Here is a 24,745-nt window from a genome sequence, read left to right on the forward strand (position 1 = left end):
AGAGGGATTTTGGGGAGAGGATATTCAAAGATACTCGAGATTTGAGCTTAAGAGTGCGAAAATCATTCTTTTGGAGGAGATTTTTCTTGAAGATTAAGAATTTTAAGATCCAATCATCATATTCGGTTTGCATACATGAATCATGTCGATTATTATTGAATTTGTGTGTTTGACTTCAGTTATGAGTAGCTAAAATCGATTGTTTAATTTCATTTAACTAGATGAAACCTTGAATCTATGGTTTAGTTCACTATTTATTGGATTTTATAAAGTTGGTTTTGTGCTTTTGTTTGATTATCATTACCTAGCATGTTAAAGTTTGTGAGTTTGTTGCTTAAATTCAAGTTTAGTGTAGCTTAGTGACCATTAAATTACATGAATTTTTTACCTAGTAGTTTAGTGACTATTAAGTTGCTAGAGCTAGGAGTGACCACATCTAGATCAATTAATAAAAGTAACAAATGTAGTTGTGCTGGAGAACATAATTGTGACCATAATTGTATTTGCTTAGATAAATCTTACATTGCCCATCTCTAATTAATAACAAATTATGTGTTTGCTTGTGTATGACCATACATGGTACTACATGAATTGGTGAAAATATTAGTAAATTGGACTCAGGTTGCAAATTACATAATAATTAGTAACCAACTTTATTGATCCATGAATAGTCACTAACCATAGGGAAAAGGTGGATTCGAAACTAAACGGAAGTGTTTTTAATATTGATTAAAACAGTTTTCAGTTGTGGGCTTAAGTTTTTTCTGAACATGAAAAAATCAGATAAAACCCCTTTTAACTATTTTTTGTTCTTAAATTAATCTTTAGTAGTTATGTTAATATATTAAATCCGTTGCTTGAGTTCGATACCCAACTTATTTTACTATACCTATACTGACTATGTACACTGCCTACAAGTGTATTAGTAGACAAGTAGTTGGTTAAAACTAGTAGGTATAATTTATATGAATCAAGTTTTTTGGCGTCGTTGCCGAGGAACTGCTATTTTAGTTTATAATTTAATTGCTTTAGGTTAATCAATCCTTTTTTTGGGGTAAAACCTGCAAAAAGTTACTTTTTAGCATTAGTTTTTTTTCCTGAAATACTAACATCACGACGTGAGCTATGATATTTCATGTTTTATTTAGTTTTTGCTTTCTGTTTTAGTTTATCTGCTATACCACAATGTGGTATTATTATCACGTCGTGGTAATCGTCCGGTATGCCTTTTTATTTAATTTTAGTTCGTTTTTACTTTTAGTTTTTTGTTTTTGTTTAAGTAGTATATGACATGAGGATCAAACACACCATTGACGCCACCACTTGAAGATCCAAAGTCATATTTTCATAAAAAGAAGGAAAAGAACATAGGAGGATCAAGCAACAAGCCATAAAATGAAAGCACATTCGAAAGCTTTGAGAGGACTCCTAACAAAAAGGAAGTTGGTTACGAGCCTAAAACAGAAAAGAAAAAAGTAGTGAACCCGAAAGCAAGCCAAAAGGAAATACGACGAACATTGATGACATGACGATGGAGGCATACAAGAAAATAATATGTGAGGACACCGGTCCAGGACTTATGCAACCCGAAATTCTCGCTTGCTATCTTCGAGCTTAAGGGACACATCCTTTCCGCGCTAAAGGATATTCCATTCTCCAGAAAAGATCGTGAAGACACATACAAGCATTTCGATGAAGTCAATGGCATTGATGACTATTTCAATATTCCAAATGTACCACGAGAGACTGTCTTGTTAACAATGCTTCTGGTTACCATCAAGGGAGTAACAAAAGATTGGCTGAAGGCACTTCTCTCAGGAACAATGACTACTTGGGCACAAATGCGTGAAGAATTCCTCAAACAATTTTCCCGCCATTAAAATTTTCTAAACTCAAGAAATCCATAACAGATTTCAAGCAACAAGTGGGGGAGTCTTTGTAGGAGGCATGGGAACGATATAAAGGATTAATAAGGAATTGTCCACAAAATGATATAAACGAGCAACAAGTATCGATCTTTTAAGATGGAGTGAACATGATGACAAGGCAACTCCTTAATTCTCAAGGACCTTTAACAAAGAAGAGTCTCCCTGAAATTAAGGAACTATTCGAAGAATTTTCAAAGCATTCATGGGAATATCACAACCCTCGTAATGATGGATCTAGAGGAATCAGAAATGGTGCTTCGAAAAACATGGCGGCGGTTTTGGAAATGTTGAGTAGTATGGATCAAAGAATGACTAAGATTGATCAATCCATACACGCAATACGTATGGGTTGTGAAAATTGCAATGGTCCACATTTGACAAAAGATTGCCATTTAGATGAAAACGGTTGTAGGAAGGCTCAAGTTTATTACTCAAGTGGAGATCGCTATGACAGAGGTTAGAGAAAGCCAAAGAAAGAATGATTGCCATATGAGATATACAAGAAGAAAAACGAAGATAAATATAGGCAAACCGGTCGGGGCTTTTACCAAAAGGAGCAACCACAACCCGAGAAAAAAAGTGGACTTAGAGTTAATGCTTCATAGATTCATGGAAGCTTCTGAAAAATGTTACGATGCAGCTCATGCTACCATGAGAAATCATCAAACATCCATTAAAAATATTGAAGTTCAACTCGGGCAATTTACTACATTGGTTAATGAGCAATTACCTCCTAAAAATCGTGAAAATAAATCGCAACCACATGTCATGGCCATAACTACTGAAGAATACACTATTTCTGAGTTCTTGGAGGGCTTGAAAGAAGAGGCAAAGTAGCCTGAATCACAACCGAAGTGGACAAAAATTAAAGAAAAAATTGTTGCGGAAACACCATGATCACGACGTGAGGATTCAATCCTCACGACGTGGTCTCAGTCAAGGCAGAAAAATCTTTCAAGTGCTCAAGCTTATCAACCTCCTTTACTGTTTCCTTCTAGAACCAGAGTTCACCCATTAGAATAAGAACATAATAAGTTCATTCAACAAGTTAAGGGTGTTCCGATTAATACTCCTTTTATTGAATCCTTAGCAAAAGTTCCCGAATATGCCAAATTTCTACAAGATTTTGTTACATCTGGAATTTCAGGTATTATATTTATTCTTTTAAAATTCAAGTTTTGTGGAAGGACTCGGCGAGTTGATGCGTAGACTAGCCGAGTAGAGACGCAAATCATTATCCGGGTGAACGGCTGGACTCGGAGAGTCGCCCCGAGGACTCGGCGAGTCCATGCTGTTTAATGAAACCCTAATTCCTCGGGTTTGGGGCCTATTTAAAGGGCCTTATGGCCGTCATTTGCGGCTACCAGACCCCAGAGAGAAACCCTAAGTGTGCTAGAGCGTTTGTGAGAGGGAAAGGAGCTATTTCTTTATCTTTGTTGGTGTTTTTGCAAATAGAAGAGGACCAAGACAAGAGGAGGCTGAAGAGGGTGATAAGCTAGTGATTCCAGAGCTCAGAGACTTCATTTTGAGGTTTCCATTTGAACCCTTCTTCCGTTTATGATGTGATTCTTAGAGTTATGGATTTTTAGCCCCATTAGAGGATGATTATATGGAGTGATTGGTCCCTTATCGTGTTGGTGTTGTAGATCTGGACCCAAAGAGGTCCATAGACCCTTTCCCCTTGAGCTTTATGAGCATGAATGGAGGTTATGAACTTAGGGTGTCACCTTAGAGGCCATATCTTCAAATAAGGCCTTTAAGCCTTTGCATGTGCATCAAGATGTTAGATTTACGTGTTTATAATGCCTTGGGAAGCTGGATCTATGGTTTAGAAAAGCGGATCTTACCTCAAGAGGTCAGTTCAGCTTGAGCATGGCATGGACTCGCCGAGTCCTTTAGCCGACTCGATGAGTAGGACGAGGGTTTTCCCGATAATCACAAAGTTGGTGACTCGCTGAGTTTGGGAAGTGACTCGGTGAGTCAGAGTGAATCTAGAGGACAGAGTGCACGATGGTACTCGCCGAGTTAGGAGTCGGACTCGACGAGTTGGGTCAGGACATTTCACAGATTTTGATCAGTGATGATTTGCAGAGTTGAGGTTGACTCAGTGAGTCGAATGAAGACTAGGAGAGTGAAGAGCCTGTGTGGACTTGCCAAGTCACAGTTGCACACTCGGCGAGTTTGGTCAAGGTTGACCGTTGACTTCGTTGACTTTTAGGGTTAGTCAATGTTTGGATCTTAGAGTCATAGGAAGGGTAGGATAGTCTTTTACCCTTCCTAGTGGATGTATTGAGAGGAGGAGATTAGCCTAGCCATGAGGGTTGTATTAATTAAAGTATTTATTTCATGTGAATAGGCAGAGGCTAGATCAGAGTTACCGAGTCAGAAATTTACTGAGACATCCGAGGTGAGTCTTCTCACTATATTTTACCTTGAGTAGGTAAATAGAGTTATGTGATACATTGTTTTATACATATTGTTTGTTGCACTGCATTCTTCTATGTGATTTATGCTGTGTATGCTTGCAGAGTTAGAACCTGAGGGTTCACAGAGTTTGGGTGCACGAACCCACAGAGTTATAGCCTCGAGTGGCTAATATGTGTTATATGTGGTATTTTGGGGAACTCACTAAGCTTTGTGCTTACAGTGTTTTGTGTTATGTGTTTTAGGTACTAGTGAGGATCGCAGGAAGGCGTCGGCTTGATCAGTACACACATGGGATTTTTATGCTATGAGATCTTGGGATTGATATATGTTATGAATTGAGTTTCAAACAATGATGTTTTTATGAATAATAAATGAATTATGTTTTTATAAAATGCGAAAAATTGTTTTGGAAATTTACATCGTTACAAGTTGGTATCAGACCCTTGGTTTGAGGGATTCGGGTACACCTTCGGGAGTATTTGAACTCAAACTGAGGATTTGGAAAATATTTTCAAAAGAGAACCAAGTTTTCTAAAAAGAGTAAAAGATTTTTAGAAAAACACACAACAGAGACGTGTGTACGATCAGTCACCGCCCGAATGGTGATTTCCCAAAATACCCTTATGTTATATGTTTATGAGATTGATATGATGTATTCTCGTGCTAGAGTGGGCTAGGTATTCCTATTAGGACTAGGGTGGCCTGATTTGTGATGCCTTAGCCTAGGGGAAGGTGAGCTGCTATGAGATTCTTGAGAGTGAGTAGGTAGTAGTGAGGAGCTATGAGATATCTATAGAGAGTGGATTATGCATAATAGAGTACTTGGGACTTGTGATCTTAAGAGGAGGACTTGGGGTGTACACTGTTACGGTGCGGACAATAGTATTGGGCCCGTACTACTGAAAACACCAGGGCAGTGTACAGTTCAAGTAAGAATCTTCAGGATGCCAGAGATCAAGGAGGGATGTGTTATCGAGTGCGAGTATGCTCAAATGAATTTCTAATATATCATATGTTGTATTTCAGAGGTAGATCATGGTGAGGACACGACTTATGCCAGAGATCAGCGAGACTAGTGATGAGGAGATCCACCGGATCATCCATGAGGAGGTGGCTGCGGCCATCAGGGCAGAGATACCAGAGATGTTCGGGTCTATTAAGACCACGTTGATTGAGACTTTTGACGAGAGTTATGCCGCTCTTTTTGAGGCTGCTGTTGCAGTGGCCACTGTAGCCGTCGCTGCTGCTAGACCGCAGGGGGGTGACTCGTTGTTGTTCAGGGAGTTCAGCAACACGAAGCCACCAGAGTTTGATGGGACGCAGGATCCGATTGCAGCGATGAGATGGGTATCTGACATTGAGGGGTGTTTTTATACTTGCTCGTGTCCGGAGCACTTGAGGGTTCGGTTTGCGCTGAACCAACTTTGCCTGGGGGCGAAGGACTGGTGGAAGTTCACGACATCACACTATTCTCCAGCAGAGCTTGCTGCAGTGACCTGGAAGAGGTTCACCACCATGTTTCGTGATGAGTACGTTCCCTCGATGGAACGAGACCGGTTGGCACAATAGTTTTTGACCCTCAAGCAGGGTACGGAGTCTGTTACTACTATTACCAGGATGTTTCATGAGAGGGCTAAACCCTAGGAGGCTAAAGATTTCGAGATTAGGGTTTCCTAACCCTAATTTGCGAAAATCTTGAAGGGTTTTTTGAATCCCTTCCTTTTAGCTCAAGATTTCGAGATCTAGGGTTTGCAAGCCCTTAGATTTCGAGATTTGCATCCTTCCCCAAGATAAGATCCTAAATTTGAGGGATTTGGATAATCCCATATCTTGTAGTTATCTCTTAATTGTTAAATATGGTAATTAAAGATTTTGAATTATCCCCTCCCATTATTTTCGAAAATTAGAGGGATAAAAGGGATTAGGATAATTTAATTTATTAATTGGTAATTATCCTTTAAGATTTAATAATCCCTAATAATTTAATAATTTGAATTAATAGTTTAATTGGAGATAATTATTAAATCAAGAGTTTTAATGTTTAAAATTTTAATTTGAGTGGTATTAAATTTCAAAAAATTTTAAATTGAAGATTAAAACCCTAGTATTTTGAAATGTTTAAAATACACCATATACTATTATATTATTACAAGCTTAATATATATATATATATATATATATATATATATATATATATATATATATATATATATATGTATGTATAATTAAAATGATAGTCTTACCGTTAGTAGGCCTCATTCACAAAGCCGCTCTATAAGGTGGGTATAAGGTTGCTGCCTATAAAATGGTGCTTAATGGGTGTACACTCACACCCAGCGCTTGCTTGACTGGTGGAGGATCGTTAGCCGAACGGGTATGATAGGGCAATCCTCTCCTCATTAATAAGTATCATGAACATAAATAAAGTAACTAAACTTTTTTTTTTAAATTCTCAATCCTAGTTACTTTAGGCAAAAGTGAAATTGATGGAATCCCATGAAATTACACTTTACACCCTTGCTAAGAAGTTAGTGGAGCGTGTGTGGTTTATCGGCATACTAATTGGTTCTAAGCGAAGGTGGTAAAGGGTGATTCATTGTTTGTCATAGTTCGATGGAGCGTGTGTGGTTTACCGACACATTGAATAGATGATTGTAACAATGTAGGCACCATGTAGATTTGCATGGTTATTCATACCCACTTTGTGATCCTCGGCATCTCAATCACAAACGAGAGGGGCATATCGAGATTTAAACATGCCATTGAAAGGTTAAATGAATCTCCAAGAAAAATCTAGGATTTCTCAATATATTTAAAACCTAAGCCTATGTTTTTCATGATGAAGAATTAGTGAATCGTCATTCACGTACCTCCAAATTATTTGTGTGTTGGATTACGGCATCCCTTTTCTAATATGTAAATAATATTGTTGGATCCTAGCCCTAATTTTTCATTTTGGGTGTTTAATTAGGGATTCAATTCTAATCAAACTTTATCCTTTCTATTTGTAGATGTCTAACGCAAACAACGCTGCTGCTAGCTCATTTACGCTAATGAGCCTATGTCAAAAAGTGACTTTCGATGGATCGAACTTTAGTGAATGGATAAGATACATTCGCACTATCGCGCATTACGAGGACAAAGAGTATGTTCTCGATGAGAAGCTCGAGAAGATCAATCCTGAAACTGCTACTCCCGAAGAGATGGCTGTCTTTGAGACCCATGAGTGTGATGCAACGAAAGTCCATTGCATCATGATAGCCACAATGAACTCCGAATTCCAAAAGTCCTATGAGGACATGTATCCCTACGAGATACATATAGACTTGATGGAGAGATATCACCAAAGCGCGAGGCAAGAGCGCTATGAGATCATTACGAATATGATCACTGCTAAAATGGGAAGTGGAGAGTCTTTAACCATGCACTTGCAAAAGATGCAAAGGTATGTTGATCGTCTTCGCAAGTTGAATGTCAACTTTGGGGAAGATTTGGCTATCGACATTGTTGTTCACTCCTTACCTTCATGCTACAACCAATTTAGGATGACCTACAGCATGAACAAGGAAGAGGTCACCCTAAGCAAACTCCAAGGGCTCCTAAGGACTGCTGAGAGCAACCTAAATGACAAGTCTGTTGCACCAACTCCTAATCCACCCGTTGCTACTGTTTTGACAATTGGGCAAAGAAGGGGCAAGAAGAGGAAGGCTCCATCAAAGAGACACCACAAGGGAAAGTCCCAAGATGGTTCTTCTTCTAGCGGGACCAAGGTTGATCCTGCTAAGCCCAACTCTAACCCAAAAGAGGCAGAGTGCCATCATTGCCACAAAATAGGGCATTGGAAGAGAAGTTTCCCGGAATATCTGCAAACCATCAAGAATGGAAAGATCAAGCCATCTTATGCAGGTATATACACTATTAAATCTAATGATTCATCTCATGCTATTTCTTGGGTTCTTGATATAGGACGTGGTTACTGTTGGATAAGGTGTCTAAGTCCATAACTATTTCTGGTATGTACTTGACCCGACCCGGCATGGTCCATTTGGGTTGCATGGCACCATGCAATTGGATAGACTAAATGAGAGAAATAACACTTGGAGATTATTAATATATTATAAGTTCTAATATATTAATAATATTATTTGATTAGTTTGATCAAGAATTAATTTAGAATTAATTATGTGATCAAAAGATAACTAATTAAATATATGGGTTGATTATGTAAATCATCCATATCTTGTATAGTGGGCTAAAAGGCTCCATGGATTATCAAGTTGGGTTCCACCCATAGGATGCTCCATGGATGCTCCATGGGAGTTACAAACCCATGGGTCATGGAAATGAAGAGTCATGACACATTAGGGTTTAATCCTAGATGTGTCAACACTATATAAGAAACATATTCTCCACCAAAATCGGTGACACTAAGAAACAAGAGGGCTTGGCCGATTTTTGAGAAGTGTGTGTTCTCTCATAAGTTCTTCCAAGAGCATTTGGTGTTGTGTTAAGCATTTGAGGCATCACACTTGGGGTGCTAGGCTCACAAGGTTTCAAGGAACACAAACAACAACAAGGTAAGTTATTCTATCTATACTTTAAGATAAAATTGTTCCCCATATATGCTAGATAGGAATATAACCTTGGAATTCAACTTTGCATGATAATTAGACAAACATAGATCCAAGGTTATTAGGGTTGCATGTACACTTAGGAAGTGTTAGAATGCTCAAAACCCATCAGTGGTATCAGAGCCTAGGCTTGTTTGCTTTTTATTTGTGCCTAAAAGTTGAAAAAAAAGTCGAAAATCTTGCTGTCTACGAGTGGACTCATCGAGTCTATAGGGGGGACTCGGCGAGTTCACGTGTATCTTCAACCAACTCGGCGAGTAAATTCATGCACTCGGCGAGTAGGATCGACTGATTGCAGAATTTTGATTTTAGTTGCTGGAAATGGACTAGAAACATTACCCTAAACTGTTTTGGTACTTGAAAACTTGTTTTGATGGTGTAATGTTCTTTCTAATTCATTCACAACAACTAGTTATCAAAATTACAAAGTTTTAAATGTAATTTTTGATTGTGTTCATATTCATGTTCTTGTTCTTATGATGTTTTAGATGATCATAGGAATTATTTGTAACCTATGTGGTAGATTAATTCTTGATCATAATGTGTTTTAATGGAGTCCATAACTTGTCCTCAAGTTATGGAAAACCAAGAGTCACACTTGAATTAAAACCATTAAAACAAACACAAGAGTTAGAAAAATGAAGAATCTTCATTTTATTACTCTATTAAACTCATAAGTTACAAGAAATGAAAAGTTTTGAAAGTTACAAAACTTGCCCTCAAGTTTTGGAACAAGTAAAGTTAAGTTAAAACTTTAAGTTCCAACCCCTAGAATTTTAAAAGTTAAAATTCAACCCTTATACTTATATTATGATAATTTAATAATTATATATATATATGTATAAGAATAAAGTCGTCTTACCGCTAGTACGCCTCATTCACGAAGCCGGTCTATAAGGTGGGTATAAGGTTGTTGCCTATAAAATGGTGACTTAATGGGTGTCTACTCTCACCCACCGCTTGCTTGACTGGTGGAGGGTCGTTAGCCGAACGGGTAAGACGAGGACTTATAAATTCTCATTCAAAGTATGATGAATATAATAAAGTAACTAAATGTTTTATTAAATTCCCAATCTTAGTTACTTTAGGAAAATGTGAATAAGGTGCTAATCCATGAAATTACACTTTACACTTTGTCTAAGTCGTTGGTGGAGCGTGTGTGGTTAACCGGCACACTAACTTGGACTTAACAAGGTAGGTAAAGGGTGACTTAAGGTTTATTATAGTATCGGTGGAGCGTGTGTGGTTTACCGGCACATCGATTGAGTGATAAACTTTAAGGGTACCAAGTGATTTGCATGGTTACTTCACACCTCGTTTTGTGATCCTCGTTATCCCAGTCACAAAACTTGGAGGGCACCCTTGAGATTGAAACATGCCTTTGAAAAGTTCATTGAATCTCAAAGAATCTAGGAATTTCTAAAAACCAATAAAACCTAATGTCTAATATTTCGGTTTTCGTGGTGGAAATTGGTGAATCGTCATTCACCTACCTTTCAAATATGGTATAGCTTAGATTACGGCATACCTCTTCTAAGTTATATTATATTGTGATTGGATCCTAGCCTTAATATTACATTTGGGTGTTTTATTAAGGACTCTCTTAAATCTATACTAAACTTGTTCTCCTCTTTCAGATGTCTTCAAATAATGCTTCTGGCTCGAATCCTAATGGCTCCTTTACTCTTATGAGTCTGTGTAGGAAAGTCACCTTTGATGGATCCAACTTCAATGAATGGATTAGAAACATCAGGATGATTACCCGCTACGAGGACAAAGAATATGTCCTTGACAAGGAGCTTAAGGAAATTGATGAGTCCACTGCAACTCCCCAGGAGATCGCTGACTTTCATACTCATGAAAGAGATGCAACCAAGGTGGCTTGCATCATGTTGGCCACAATGACAGCAGAACTCCAAAATTCCTATGAGGATTTCTACCCTTATGAAATGCACCAAGATTTGATGGAAAGATACCATCAAAGTGCACGACAAGAGAGGTACGAAATGATCTGCTCCATGATAACAACCATGATGAAGGACGGAGATTCCGTCACGAGCCACATGCAGAAAATGCAAAGGTATGTGGATCGTTTGCTGAAGCTTAATGTGAACTTCCCTGAGGAGCTTGCAATAGATATCATTTTGCACTCCTTACCATCGTGCTATGATCAATTCCGCATGACATATCACATGAACAAGGAAGAGGTCACCCTCAGCAAACTTCAGGGACTTCTCAAGACCGCAGAAACAGGTCTTAAGGGGAAGTCAGTTGCTATCACTCCTACTCCAAACTCAACTCCGGTTTTGGCAATCGGGAAAAGTCGAGGGAGGAAGAGAAAGAGATCTTCGAAGGGTACCAAGGCTCGGACCCTTGATGGCTCTTCTTCAAGTGGAACCAAGAAAGGTTTCATTACTCCTTCTTCTGACCCAAAAGAGGCTGAATGCTTCTATTTCCATGAAAAAGCTCATTGGAAGCGGAACTGCCCAAAGTACCAGCAGGATGTGAAGGATGGGAAAGTCAAACCCAACCATGCAGGTATTTACACTATCATTTCTAATAACTCGCCCCATTCTAAATCTTGGGTCCTTGATACCGGTTGTGGTATTCATATTTGTTGTGACTTGCAGGGACTAAGAAGTGAGAATGTGGAGCAAGGAAGAATAAACTTGATCATGGGGAATAGGAAAGCTTCACCTGTCACCAAGATTGGAGTTTATACTTTATCGCTAACTAGTGGGTTTAGTTTAGATTTGAATAAGTGTTGTTACTCTCCAGGAATGGCAAGAAATATTATTTCCTTTCATGCTTTGTACAAACAAGGGTTTACCTTTTCGTTTAATAATGAAGTTGGTTCTATTGATGCTTTCTTTAATAATGTTCTTTATTTTAAAGCATTACCTTGTGATGGTGTGTATGAAGCTGTGTCTGTTGTAGATAACTTAGGAAATAATGTTTTGTGTATTGATTCTACTAATAATAATAACTTGGATAAAGCATCACTATGGCATTGTCGTCTTGGACATATAAGCAAGAAACGCATAGGCCAACTCCAAAAGGATGGAGTCTTGGAGTCATTTGACCTAAAGTCAGATGATAGTTGCGAATCATGCTTACTTGGAAAAATGACAAAGTCACCCTTCACAGGCTCGTGTGAAAGGGGTGAAGGTTTATTGGACCTTATACACACGGATGTGTGTGGGCCATTCAAACATGCCACAAGGGATGCTAATCGTTATTTGACTTTTACTGATGATTACATAGATATGGATATGTCTACTTAATCAAGCATAAGTCAGAGACTTTCGAGAAGTTTAAGGAATTTAAACAGGAAGTCGAGAATCAATTGGGCAGGAACATTAAGATGCTTCGATCCGATCGGGGTGGTGAGTATCTTAGTTCAGAGTTCCTCGACTATCTAAGGGAATGTGGGATTGTCTCACAATTGACACCTCCCAGGACACCGCAGTTGAATGGTGTGGCTAAGAGGCGTAATCGAACCTTGTTGGACATGGTTCGTTCCATGATGAGTCGAGCTTTGCTACCAATCTCATTCTGGGGGTATGCCTTAGAGACTGCCGTCCATATCCTTAATCTAGTCCCTACAAAGAAAGTTGCCAAAACTCCTCACGAGATGTGGACTGGTAAAGTACCTAAACTAGACCACATCAAGATTTGGGGTTACGAGGCTTTCGTGAGACGCGAGACTCATGATAAGCTCGAACCCCGAAGCGAGAGGTGTATTTTCATCGGCTACCCACAACAATCCTTTGGTTACCTCTTCTACAGACCTAGTGACAATGTGGTCTTTGTAGCAAGAAGAGGAGTCTTTCGAGAAAGAGAGTTTATAAGCCAAGGAGACAGTGGGAGGCAAATTGATCTTGAAGAAATTCAAGAGTCAAGTGGTGATGGAACTTCAAAATCTAGCCCTCAACTTGAGGAGGAAACTCCTGTTGAGCCAATTGACGAATCTGTACCTCTGAGGCGTTCCACGAGAGTTAGGAGTGCACCTGAGCATTACTATGGATTCCATATTACTGCAGAAGGTGAGACACTTATTAGTGATGGGACACTAGTAAGTCAAGATGACCCTAACAGCTACGAGGAAGCCATGGCAGGCCCCGAGTCTGCTAAATGGAAAGAGGCTATGGATAGCGAGATACAATCCATGTATGACAATCAAGTTTGGAACTTGGTTGAGAATGTACCAGGTTGAAAGACTGTAGGGTGCAAATGGGTCTTCAAGAAGAAGACCGACATGGATAGTAAAGTACACACTTATAAAGCTAGACTGGTTGCAAAGGGCTTCTCTCAAGTTCCTGGAGTGGATTATGATGAGACCTTTTCTCCGGTAGCCAAGATTAAGTCTATTCGGGTTCTGTTAGCCATAGCCGCATTTCATGACTATGAAATTTGGCAAATGGATGTCAAAACCGCTTTCCTTAATGGAAAGTTGGCTGAAGATGTTTACATGAGTCAGCCAGAGGGTTTTGTCAGCAACGAGTACCCTAATAGAGTGTGTAAGCTTGAGAAGTCCATTTATGGATTAAAGCAAGCACCTCGCAGATGGAATCTTTGCTTTGATGAAAAGGTCAAGGAATTTGGCTTTTCTAGGAGTGAAGATGAATCTTGTGTGTATGTCAAGGTTAGTGGGAGTATAGTTAGCTTTTTGGTATTGTATGTGGATGACATACTACTCATAGGAAACGACATTCCAACCCTGCAGGAAGTAAAGTCCTGGCTTGGAAAGTGTTTCGCTATGAAGGACCTTGGTGAAGCTGCCTATATTTTAGGGATAAGGATCTTGAGAGATCGGAGTAAAAGACTAATTGGACTTAGTCAAAGTACCTACTTGGATAAGGTGCTGAAGAGATTCAGCATGCAGGACTCCAAGAAAGGAGAATTGCCCATCCAGAGTAACGCCAAACTGAGTAAGACACAAAGCCCTAGCACTGAGGCTGAGATAGCACAAATGAGTCGAATACCTTATGCTTCGGCTGAAGGATCGATCATGTATGCTATGACGTGTACCCGACCTAATGTAGCTTTTGCCCTGAGCATGGTTAGCAGGTTTCAGGGGAACCCTGGCAAGGCACACTGGACTGCGGTAAAGAATATTCTCAAGTACTTACGAAGGACTAAGGACTGGGTCCTTACCCTCGGTGGGAGTGATGACTTGAGAGTTGTAGGGTATAGTGATGCTAGCTTCCAGACTGATAGGGATAATTTCCGCTCTCAGTCGGGCTGGGTCTTTACCCTAAATGGAGGAGCAATTTCTTGGAAGAGTTCCAAGCAAGAGACAGTGGCAGATTCTACTTGTGAATCAGAGTTTATTGCAGCTAGCGAGGCGGCAAAGGAGGTGTTATGGCTGAGGAACTTCATTGGAGACCTTGGAGTTGTACCAGCTATTAAAGAGCCAATGGAAATTTTCTGTGATAGTGAAAGTGTTGTTGCCTTAGCCAAGGAACCAAGGGATCATGGGAGATCCAGACACATCGACAGAAAATACCATTTCATCAGACATCGGATCGAAGAAGGACTCCTCGTGGCAAAGAGGGTATCATCAGATGAGAATCCGGCAGATCCCCTCACGAAGGGACTGACTCGGGTTAAGCATCTCCAGCATGCTCGGAGCATAGGGCTGAAGGATGATATTAGATTTAGTAGTTAGATAACCTCGAAATTTGTAAAGTGTAATTGACATCTGATGATGAATAAAAGTGTTTTATTTATGAGTAAAGTGTTGCTATCTCTTGTCGATCGTTTACTATATTTCTTTTGCATGTTTTGACTTCCAGAATAATTTTTGTTTGGTATAACATATTATTCAAACCTCCACAGTCGGTCATATGTCGGAAGTAGATATGAATCAAGACTGTCATGTTTGGTTGTAGAGGTCTTGGACAAGGCTACAGCAATCATGAGTGCTCAAAAGTTCTGAGCATTGGACTCAACCCACGCTCACTGGAATCACTTCATGGAATTCTATCTCGAGTGATCGTGAGACGGTAATATCGTATAAGTTTTCAAACCTAGAGATATGATTTGTTACTTACAAGTTGGTTATGCATTGATTGTACGAAAAACGCATTGGTAACTCGTTGTTATAAATCGTGCTCTTGTGTGTAATTCAATGAGTGGTAGAACAAACATATGAGTCGAAGTTTATCTGTTCCTTCTTGGATTAGAAGCTGATATCTGGGCCCCTCGATGATTTTGTTTTGACCTATGTATCGGGCCCGGTCAGAACTAAGTTGATGTGTTCAATTAAGTTCTTTGTCGAACAAATCGGAAATCGGGAAACAAACTATTGGACAATAAGTAAGACATTGTTCCGTGTATTTGTCCGACTGATATCTAGAACAGAGGATTATATGATCACTTATCTTAAATGGCGTACCATCATCTTCTCAGTTCCGAGAAACCTTGTAAAGAGCTACGATTGCCGATCGGTTCCTGAAGTCATACTTGCAGTAATAGTTATTAGACTTATCCAAGTGGGAGACTGTTGGATAAGGTGTCTAAGTCCATAACTATTTCTGGTATGTACTTGACCCGACCCAGCATGGTCCATTTGGGTTGCATGGCACCATGCAATTGGATAGACTAAATGAGAGAAATAACACTTGGAGATTATTAATATATTATAAGTTCTAATATATTAATAATATTATTTGATTAGTTTGATCAAGAATTAATTTAGAATTAATTATGTGATCAAAAGATAACTAATTAAATATATGGGTTGATTATGTAAATCATCCATATCTTGTATAGTGGGCTAAAAGGCTCCATGGATTATCAAGTTGGGTTCCACCCATAGGATGCTCCATGGATGCTCCATGGGAGTTACAAACCCATGGGTCATGGAAATGAAGAGTCATGACACATTAGGGTTTAATCCTAGATGTGTCAACACTATATAAGAAACATATTCTCCACCAAAATCGGTGACACTAAGAAACAAGAGGGCTTGGCCGATTTTTGAGAAGTGTGTGTTCTCTCATAAGTTCTTCCAAGAGCATTTGGTGTTGTGTGAAGCATTTGAGGCATCACACTTGGGGTGCTAGGCTCACAAGGTTTCAAGGAACACAAACAACAACAAGGTAAGTTATTCTATCTATACTTTAAGATAAAATTGTTCCCCATATATGCTAGATAGGAATATAACCTTGGAATTCAACTTTGCATGATAATTAGACAAACATAGATCCAAGGTTATTAGGGTTGCATGTACACTTAGGAAGTGTTAGAATGCTCAAAACCCATCAGTTACCACATTTGTTCTGATTTGTAGGGACTAAGAAGAAATAGGGATGTGGAGCATGGAAGGATAAATCTAATCATGGGAAATAGAAGATCGTCGCCTGTCACCAAGATTGGATTGTATTCTTTAGTTCTTAGTAATGGATTAGGTTTAGATTTAAATAATTGTGGCTACTCGCCAGATATGGCAAGAAACATCATTTCTTTTCATGGTTTGTTTAGACAAGGATTTAGATATTCATTTAATAATGAGAATGGTTCTATTTATGTTTATCTAAATGGTGTTTTATCCTTTAAAGCAATGCCTTGTAATGGAATTTATGAAACTGTTATGGTTGTAGATAACCTAGGAAATGATGTGTTGTGTATGGATTCTTCCAATAGTATGGATAAAGAATATTTGTGGCATTGTCATCTTAAACATGTTAACAAGAAGCGCATAGCCCAACTCCAAAAGGATGGAGTGTTGGAGTCATTCGACCTTAGGGAAGATGACACGTGTGAATCTTGTTTACTTGGAAAGATGACCAAGTCACCCTTCACTGGCACTGGTGAGAGGGGTGAGGGTTTATTGGATCTCATACATACCGATGTATGTGGACCCTTTAGATCCACCACAAAGGATGGAAACCGCTTCTATGTGACTTTCACCGATGTTTATAGTAGATATGGATATATTTACTTAATCAAGCACAAGCCAGAAACGTTTGAAAAGTTCAAAGAATTCAAGCAAGAAGTGGAGAATCAATTGGGCAGGAAAATCAAGATGCTTCGATCCAATCGAGGAAGAGAGTACCTAAGTCTTGAATTCCACGACTATCTCAAGGAATGCGGAATAGTTTCGCAATTAACGCCACCTAGGACACCACAATTGAATGGTGTGGCAGAAAGGCGTAATCGAACCCTGTTAGACATGGTTCGTTCTATGATGATTCATGCTTCACTACCTATCTCATTATGGGGGTATGCCTTAGAGATTGCCGCCCATATCCTTAACCGAGTCCCTACAAAGAAGGTTGCCAAAACACCTCACGAGATGTGGACAGGGAAAGCTCCCTCGTTGGCACATATCACGGTTTGGGGTTGTGAAGTTTTCGTAAGATGAGATACTCATGACAAGCTCGAACCTCGTAGTGAGCGATGTATTTTCATCGGCTACCCGTAGAGATCCTTTGGATATCTCTTCTATAGACCGAGTGATAATGTTGTCTTCGTTGTGAGAAGAGGGGTTTTCCGAGAGCGAGAACTCATAAGCCAAGGAGATAGTGGGAGGCAAATCGATCTTGAAGAGATTTAAGAATCGAGCGATGAAGGAACCTCTAATGCTGGAGCCTAACCCGAGGAGGAAACTCCGGTTGAACCAATTGACCAATCCTTACCTCTTAGACGTTCCGAAAGAGTTAGAGTTCAACCCTAGTTGTATGGTTTTCATATTACTACCGAAGGGGACACGAATACTAGTAAATCTAGATGAAACTAACATCTATAAGGAAGCCATGGCAGGCCCGAAGTCTGCTAAATGGAAAGAGGCGATGGACAGGGAGATTTAGTCCATGTATGACAACCAAGTTTGGAATTTGGTTGACAATGTACCCGGACGTAGGACGGTTGGGTGCAAATGGATCTTCAAGAAGAAGACCAACATGGATGGGAATGTGCATACGTATGAAGCGCGATTGGTGGAGAAGGGCTTTACTCAAACTCCTGGAGTTGACTATGATGAGACCTTCTCACCAGTTGCCAAAATAAAATCTATTAGGGTGATGATAGCCATTGCTGCATTTCATGATTATGAGATTTGGCAGATGGATGTCAAGACCGCTTTCCTTAATGGGAAGTTGGCTGAGGATGTTTACATGGCTCAGCCATAGGGTTTTGTCGATACGAAGCATCCCAATAGAGTGTGCAAGCTTGAGAAGTCCATTTATGGACTTAAGCAAGCATCTCGCAGATGGAGTATTTGCTTTGATGAGAAAGTCAAAGAGTTTGGATTTGTACGAAGCGAAGATGAATCATGTGTATATGTCAAGGCTAGTGGGAGTATAGTTAGCTTCCTCGTTTTGTATGTTGATGACATACTGCTCATAGGAAACGACATCCCGACTCTGCAGGAGGTTAAATCCTGGCTCGGGAAGTGCTTCGCTATGAAGGACCTCGGAGAGGCTTCCTATATTTTTGGAATAAGGATAGTGAGAGAACGAAGTAAGAGACTAATAAGACTTAGTTAGAACACTTACTTGGATAAAGTGCTAAAACATTTTAGTATGGAGAACTCAAAGAAAGGAGAACTACCGATACAAAGTAATGCCAAGTTGAGTAAGACTCAAAGTCCGAGTACCGAAGCCAAGATAGCAGAGATGAACCGAGTACCCTACGCTTCCGCAGTTGGCTCGATCATGTATGCTATGACTTATACTCGACCTGATGTGGCTTTTACCTTGAGCATGGTCAGTAGATATCAAGGGAACCCGGGCAAAACTCATTGGATTGCGGTTAAGAATATCCTTAAGTACCTTCGGAGGACCAAGGAATGGTTTTTTGTACTTAGAGGGAGTGATGACTTAAAGGTGCGAGGGTATAGTGATGCAAGTTTCCAGACCAACAGAGACAACTACTGTTCGCAATCCGGTTGGATCTTTACCCTAAATGGAGGGGCGGTGACTTGGAAAAGTTCCAAGCAGGAAACTGTAGCTGATTCAACGTGTGAATCAGAGTACATTGCAGCGAGCGAAGCGTCCAAGGAGGCGATATGGTTGAAGAACTTTATTGGTGACCTTGGAGTTGTGCCTGCCATAAAAGAGCCTATGGAAATTTTCTGTGATAATGAAGGAGCGGTTGCCTTGACCAAGGAACCGAGGGATCATGGTAGATCTCGGCATATCGACAGAAAGTATCATTTTATTAGACATCGAGTAGAAGAAGGACACCTCGTGGTTAAGAGAATATCATCAGAAGATAACCCAACAGATCCGTTTACGAAGGGACTGAGTAGGGTTAAGCACTTGCAACACGCTAGGAGCATTGGGCTGAAGGATGATATTAGTTTAGATTAGATAGTTTTAGAAACATATAATGGATAAATATAATTGACATTTTATGATTAAATAAAGGAGTATTATTTATAAGTAAAGTTACTGTCTTATGTTAATTGTTTAACTATTGTTTCAATTTGCATGTTTTGACTTCCTGAATAATTAAGTTATTAAGAATAATTGAATTATTCGAATGGTCCACAATCGTTCATATGTTGGAAGTAGGTATGAATGAAGATTGTCATGAATTGGTATGTAGAGTGTCTAAAAGGTATTAGAAATATCAAAGGTTTGCTGCAACATTCATGAGTGCTTATGAAAAAGTTTTGAGCATTGGAATAAACCCGCGCTTGCTGGAATCATTTTATGGAATATGACAAAAAGTGATCGCAAGATGATAATATCATATGGTCTTAAAACCAAGATATATGGTTTATTGTTTACTAATTGGTTGTACATTGATAATGCGAAACCGCATCAGTAAATTGATGTCATAAAACGCATTATTGTGTATAGTTGATTAATAAATAGTAAATGCATATAAGTCGACGTTTATCTGTTACTTCTATCCTAAGAGGGTAAAAGCGATATTACGGCCGCTCGATGATTTGATTTGACTTATGTGTCGGGCCCGGTCAGGACTGAATTGATGTGTTCAATTAAGTTCTATGTCAAATGAATCTGAGATCGAGAAACTAAATGCTGGACAATAAGTTCCATGAAATTGTCCGCATAATATCTAAACAGAGGACTGTACGATCCCTTATCTAAAGGACAGGTTACTGATAAGATCAGAGTACAATAGCATCTTTGAGAGCTACGATTGCTAATCGAGTTGTATGTTATATTTGTGGTTACTAGACTTATCCAAGTAGGAGACTATTGGATTAGTGTCTAAGCCCGTAACCATATTTGGTAAATACTTGACCCGGTTATGCATGGTACTTTTGGGTTGCCTTCACCAAAGCAACTTGAATGGAGAAATAAATAGAGAAAGAGGTTATTATGATTTATTAATATGTTATAAGAATAATATATTAAAGGAGAAATCATATTTGTTTAATTAATATTGGTCAATAATTGATTAGGAATTAATTTTGTGATCAAGTGTAATTAATTAAACTAGAGGGGCTGAATTGTAATAGTTGCAAAATAAGGCAATGGTTATCCTTGGAGAAGGGTGGACAAATTCAAGGGATTGGATATCCTTGAAATCGTCCATATGGTCCAAGAGATAAGGGTTATCATGGCTTATCTTATGGTTGCTTGGTGGGCAAGTAACTGGATAAGGATAAGGACTAAAACCCTAATCCTAACCCTATATAAAGACCCATAGGCCTTAAGAAATCACCCCACTTGCTTCTAAGAGATCCCTAGGCTGATTTCTACCTCTCCCCTTCTCTCTATATAGCCTCTCCAATTGTGTCACACCCCCAAACCAAGGATGGCGGAAACGTCCGGGGGTGGAGGACTTCATGTATAGTATCATAACCAAAATTTCAATAGTAATTTAAGCAAACACAACCAACATACATATAATTGAAAAAGTTACGTCACTTGTATGAATTACATGTTTCAAAATCAATTACAATATGTTAACAAAATATGAAAAGTTTGACGCCTTAACGTCCCATCCTCAAAAGCACTTGATTACCTGTTTAGTGATTTCCTGAGAATACAAGTTGTTTGAAAAGTGTCAACACAAAGGTTGGTGAGTTCATAAGCTTTTATTATAAAACTTAGTAGAAGTCTTTCACATGTAAATGTCGCGTTTGTTTCAGAAAAATCCGATATTTTCCTTAAAATCTGTATAATGTAGCCTTATAACCAAAGACCAAAATGTATAAGAAATCATCCTTACTTAGTAGAAATGTCGTGAGTTTGAAATGATATGGAAAGTAAATTTTAAATCAACCTAAAACCTACTTCAGTTTTATGAAATCCTGTAAACTTTATGAATTGTTATCTCCCTAGGTGAGTCGCTATAATCATACTGTGACTATGTGAACCTGCCACAACGTTTCTCAGGCGTCGCGAAAATGAAATGACATTTGTCACCCGTAGACCTGCAGGTCCCACTGTAGCTAGCAGCAAGGTGTAGGGTGTCAAACCCAATATAGATCTATATACAAGTATCACGTTCTCCCTCAAGGAGATTCTGATTATAACTACCAGGAATTATATCCCGCACTCGGACGTACGGGGAGAGAGAGAGTCTCACAATATAGGTTAACAAGTTTACGTGAAATGTGTGTGAATATAAATCTTTCTTGTATGAATGTACCCTTTTTGTACGAGTGTGTTGAGTGATGTATCATAAACTATACCTATTATAGTTTATCTAAAATGTATGTAATATGTATGAACTCTTTTATGAAAATGTATTAGTGTTATGAATTTGTCAAACTATACCTTTATAGTTTAATATACGTGTTCTAAAATGAATGATTAATATTTATTATGAATCACTTAGTTTCAGTTCATGATGACAAACTAACAAGGAAACACATTCAATAATTAGAACTTATGATTATACACTTTGCTCAACATAATACAAAGTGTTATGATATTTACATGCTGTTGGCTAACCTTAGCCATTCTGCCCTGTTTTGGAAAAATCATAGAAAAATCATACGAAGTCGAAAACTAGATCTGTAAATTCTGAGAGTTCACAAATGTGTCTAGTTTACTCATAATTTTTATCACGATTTTTAATGACCTCCAACTTGGGTGAATAAGTCCAAAATCACAGACTGGTCCGGATTATTGTTTGAAATGATAAGCAGTTTTGTAAAAATCACCATAAATTGTAGAAAAATTTCATGAAGATGTGCAAGTAGTCATTTTAAAGCTAAAAACTTGAACTATTTGCACCTTGTACAGTTTTGAAAACAAAAATGTTTAAGATGCCCAAAACAGTCCGTGAATGGAGTTGAACTTTTCTGATGAAGGCTGTTAGAAAAATTTAGTTATGTTCTTAGTGTTTTAACTTGTATTCCCCCCCTGAAAACTTGAGAAAACATGAAAATGTAGGGGTATGAACTCACCTTAAGTGATTTTAGTAGATGATTGTTGAAGAATGGAAGTGTTTAATTCAAGAACACTTGGAGATGCCTTGAAGATTTTCGAGAATCTAACATTATAGTTATGGAGTTTGTGTAAGCAATCAATGATTTGAGTAGAATGAAGTGAAATAATCATAAGGAGGATGAATTTTACTTACTAAGAGTGGAAGAACACTTGAAAATCAGCCTTGAATCTCGAAATTTAGGTAGAAAGAGTTTGAGAGAAAAGTGGTGTTTGATACTTAGTGAAATGAGAGCAAATGAGAGAAAATGAGGAGAGATGATGTTTGTTCCAGCTCTAAAAACGTGGGAATGAGAGTAATTTGAGTGCAATGGACATTAAAGTGACCTAGGTAAGGTGGGGAGGTATGGCTGGTCATAGAGTGGGTGTAGGGTGGTTGCTTGTATCATAAGTTAAGGCAAAGTCAACACTCCACCTTAAATAAATCCCCCATTAGATCTTTATTATTTAGATAATGATTTTCATCAAAATATGTTTAAATTATGAATATTTAGGGTTTATTATGTTAAAATATAATTTCTGGAGAAAATCCCGCTTTAAAATCACGAAAACGGGCTTAAAATGTTAAAAATATCAAAAAGGGGCTAAAAGTGACAAAATTCTGAAATCTGGCCGAGGTTCGGCCTTTTGATGCTGAAACCGAGAGAAGAGAGGGTAGAAACCGAGAGGGGAGAAGAGAGAGAGTAGGAACCGAGAGGGGAGAAGAGGGAACAGAGAGGCGCGAGGAGACAGAGAGGAGAGAAGGAGCAGAGAGGTGAGAAGACAGAGACCGAGAGAAGAGAAGAGAAGAGACAGAGAGGCGAGAAGACAGAGACCGAGAGACCGAGTAGAGACAGAGAGTGAGAAGCGACCGAGAGAAGGCGACAGAGACCGAGAGAAGAGAAGAGAATAGAGAGGAGAGAAGGAGCAGAGACCGAGGCTCGGTCTCGCATGCCTCAGCCAACAGAGGCTCGGTTCTGGTCCTAAGAGGCCTCTCTTCTTGGTTTCGGTTCCTAAAGCCTATTTTTCTCGTTTTCGCCCCGTTTTAAGCCGTTTTTGACCCGGTTAAGGGTCGGAATGACCCGAATGATTCTAAAAAGTTACGGGAACTTTTGAGAGAGATTTGGGAGAGATTTCACATACTTGGAGAGATTTGGGAGAGATTTGACATTCTTGGAGAGATTTCTCATACAAAGAGATATTTGAGAGAGATTTCACATACTTGGAGAGATTTGGGAGAGATTTGACATTCTTGGAGAGATTTCTCATATCAAGAGATATTTGAGAGAGATTTCACATACTTGGAGAGATTTGACATTCTTGGAGAGATTTCTCCTACGAAGAGATATTTGAGAGAGGTTTCACATACTTGGAGAGATTTGGGAGAGATTTGAAATTCTTGGAGAGATTTCTCATACAAAGAGATATTTGAGAGAGATTTCACATACTTAGGGAGATTTGGGAGAGATTTGACATTCTTGGAGAGATTTCTCATACAAAGAGATATTTGAGAGAGATTTCAAGTGTGGCATTTGTGAGTGTTTGGCTCCGCAATGCAAGGTTCTTGAGCCTCGTTAAGTCATGATTAAGGATCCCACACACTCCCGATGAGTATGCAACATGTTTTTTATCAGTTTAGTTCATTGATTAGCACTAGGGCTTAGGAAATTTTAACACAAGACTTTTCCCAAGTGATGTTTTCCCATTAATATAGCAAGTTATACTGTATGAACATAACACAAACCCTAATACACAAGGTTTAATCGAGTTGATCGGTTTGACCTGATGACTTGACTTGACTCAAGATTGACGATTGTCACAAATTGTTTGTGGTGTTTGTGAGCCATTAGAGGCACTACACTTGTGGTGCTTGCTTTCAAGACTTAGGGTTTGAAGATTTAAGTTGTTATTACAATATAACAACAAGAGGTATGTAATCTAACCTTATATGTGAATTTCAAAAATAGCAACATACTTTAGGGTTTTATTAATGTGTTCATAAAGTTGTATATCTAATAGCAAAACATAGATCCAACTCTAGGGTACACCCACAATACTAGACTAAGCTCCAAAACCTTCCTAATTTCAAACGGTCATAACTTCTTTGTTCCAACTCTGTTTTCGACGATCTTTATATTCACGGAAAGGTATTGAGGATCTCTATAACCATATCTACATATCGAACTAAATTCCTTAATTCATAAAAGAATTTTAAAAACACAACTTTTCCCGTTTTACCCTATGACTCCAAAACACAAGAAAGGGGATGGATCGCACAACCAATATTATCACGATCCAATAGTGTATAAACCTCATTCCATTGAAGCCTAAGGCCTTTACTTGATCCGTTTACAGTCCAAAATCCCGAAATAAGAAACTTCTCAAAACATGATGT

General features: G+C 38.8%; 1 non-coding gene across 1 annotated transcript; it reads right to left on the bottom strand.

Moving 5' to 3' along the window:
* Positions 1-1,888: 1,888 nt before the first annotated feature.
* Positions 1,889-1,995, bottom strand: LOC145007742 (small nucleolar RNA R71). Its single transcript, XR_013663110.1, has one exon. It is a non-coding gene; the product is annotated as a small nucleolar RNA R71 (small nucleolar RNA).
* Positions 1,996-24,745: the final 22,750 nt, after the last annotated feature.

The sequence above is a fragment of the Lactuca saligna genome, chromosome 7 (genome assembly GCF_052625555.1).
Source record: "Lactuca saligna cultivar CGN05327 chromosome 7, ASM5262555v1, whole genome shotgun sequence".
NCBI classification, from domain to species: Eukaryota; Viridiplantae; Streptophyta; class Magnoliopsida; order Asterales; family Asteraceae; genus Lactuca; species Lactuca saligna.